Genomic DNA, 3,034 nt, shown 5'->3' with positions numbered 1-3,034 from the left:
GGAGAAATGTCTCTACACATGGCACCGGTGACCCGGTTTTCACCATGGTACTTGCCCAGGGCGCCACCGAAGTGGTTTTCACCATTGGACGAAATGTTTTTATGTTTTCCAAATTTTTTTATTTTTTTATTTTTTTGTGTCACAAGGTGCTCATTTGCTAGGTTTTCACCAAGTAACGATTTTTTATGTTTATGATTTTTTTGTATTTTTTTGTATTTTTGAATTGAGATACTCTGAAGAGCTATGTGTAAAACCTGCGAAGGTGCATGTTGTTGATAGGATCCTCCAAAGGTTCACCATCTGGGGTTGAGAGTTGATATGCAATAGATCCATAAGTTGTTATAATGATGTAAGGACCAAGCCAATTTGGTTTGAACTTGCCCTTCTTCTCTCTATCTTGCTGATTTTTGGGATTTTCTTTGAGAACTAAGTCACCCACCTCAAATATACGAGGCTTCACTTTATGATTGTAACTATGACTCATTCATTGTTAATAAGCCTTGAGATGATTAAAAGTAGTTTGTCTTCATTCATCCAATGGTTTTAGTTCTTGCAAGTGAGAGACCCTGTAGTCTTCATCACTGATAATGTTTTGCAAAGAGACTGATAATATTTTGCAAGCGGGATTAAGTTGGATATGCCAATTGCGGCCACTGTCATCAATTGTCCTTTTTAGGATTTTAAGAATGGTTTTATTAGATGCCTAGCTTGATCGTTACCTTGGGGGTAATAGGGCATGGAGAAACGATGGGTAATATGGAAGCGATCATAAAGTTCATGAACATCTTGATTTTTGAAGGGAAGTCCTTTATCAGTGACTATGGAAATAGGAATACCGTACCAACAAATGATGTAGTTGAGAATGAATATAGCAATTTGTTTTCCAATGGCTTGTGTAAGAGGCACAACTTCAATCCATTTTGTGAAATACTCTATGGCAGTGATGATGAATTTGTGGCTATTGGAGGAAGGAGGGTGAATCTTGCCTATGAGATTGAGTCCCCACTAACAAAAGGGCCAAGGAGTCGCAATTGGTTGAAGTTCTTGTGTTGGTGCATGAATAAGGTCTCCATGAATTTGGCATTGCTTACATTTCTTGACAAATTGATATGGATCCTTTTCCATATTGGGCCAGTATTATCCAGTCCTGATGAGTTTCTTGGCTAAGGTAGGAATACTAGAATGTGGACCACATATCCCTTCATGAACTTCGCGTAACACATTCTGAACTTCATCCCTTTCTAAACATCTAAGAAGAGTGCCTTCTAGACCTTGGCGGTATAGGATACCGGCTAAAATGACATATCCGGAAGATTGGCGAATGAAAGTGCGACGTTTATTGTTGGATAAATCCGGAGGAAGGATGTTATTATGAAGGTATATGAAAATGGAACCGTATAACTAGGAATCAAGACCAACGACACATATCATCTCAGTAGGAGTGATCTCATATGAGGGAACCAAAAGGTTATCCACCTAGAACTCATAGTGGGTTTCATTCTGTCTATCAGTGAGGCAATAGTAGCCATGGCATTTATGGCTCGATTCTGCTCTCTTGGTATATGCTCAAAGGTTAACTTCATGAAATGTTGTTTTATGTCATCCACCATTTTTTGTAAGGCATTAATTTTTCATCCTTTATTTGGTAGTCATCAGTTGCTTGACGAATTACAAGTTGAGAGTCCCCAAAAACATGAAGTTCCTAGATCTTCCACTGAACTGCAATCCGTAGTCCAATTGTTAATGCCTCATATTTTGCTATGTTATTAGTGCAAGGAAATGATAATTGATATGATTTTGGTATGGAATCTCCTTGAGGTGTGATGAAAAGGATGCCAGTGCCTGCACCATGCTGTGTGTATGAGTCGTCAAAGTATAGTTGCCAAGGCTTCATGTGTGATACTGTGAAGATGGATTCATCTAGAAATTCTGAAGTTAGAGGAGCATCATCTATCATGGGAGCATCTGCTAACTGATCTATGATAGCTTGTCCTTTTATTTCTTTTCTATCCACATATTCAATGTCGAATTCACTCAAGAGCATCACCCATTTGGCTAGTCGACCAGTAAGTGTTGCTTTATTGAGAAGGTACTTCAATGGATCGATCCTTGCGACCAACTTATTTTTTATGAGTTAGCATGTAGTGTCATAATTTCTGCGAAGCAAAGACCACAACGAGACACACACACTCAATTGGTGTGTAGTTTAGCTCATAGCCTACTAAAGTACGACTGATGTAGTAGACTACCTTTTCTTTGCCCTCAGCATCTTGTTGCGCTAAGAGTGCCCCCAATGCTGTTGATGTAGCTGATATGTAGAGTAATAGGGGTTGTTTTGGAACTGGTGGCATCAAGACTGGTGGATTCAAAAGATAATATTTGAGTATCTGAAAATCCTGTTGTCAGTTATCATCCCATTTGAATTTGATGTTTTTGTGTAGCAAGTGTTGAAAAGGATGACATTTATCTACAAGTTGTTCTATGAATCTTCGTATGGACTGGAGTCTTCCTTGCAAAGATTGAAGTTGACTGATATTTCTCGGTGGTGGCATCTCTAGGATTGCCTTGACTTTTGTTGGATCAGCTTCAATTCCTCTTTTTGAGACAATGAATCCCAGGAGCTTCTCGGAGGTTACTCCAAAGACCTATTTCTTGGGGTTTAATCTTACTTTGTATTTTTCCAACTGATCAAAAACAACTGAAAGTATGTCCAAATGTGTATCTTTGTCTATTGATTTTCCCAAGAGGTCATCAACATAATCTTCTATAGTTACGTGCATGAGATCATGAAAGATAGTAGTCATGGCTCTTTGATATGTAGCGCATGTATTCTTTAGCCCGAAGGGAATGACATTCCAGCAGAAAGTTCCCTAGGGACAAGTAAATGTTATTTTGTGTTGATCCTCAGATGCGATTCTTATTTGATTGTACCTAGAGAATCCATCCATCAATGATAACATCGCATGACTTGCTGTGAGATCTACAATTAGGTCGATATTTGGTAATGGAAAATCATCTTTAGGACAAGCTTTGT

The sequence above is a fragment of the Cryptomeria japonica genome, chromosome 5, assembly GCF_030272615.1.
Source record: "Cryptomeria japonica chromosome 5, Sugi_1.0, whole genome shotgun sequence".
NCBI lineage: Eukaryota > Viridiplantae > Streptophyta > Pinopsida > Cupressales > Cupressaceae > Cryptomeria > Cryptomeria japonica.
This window is presented reverse-complemented; position numbering follows the sequence as displayed.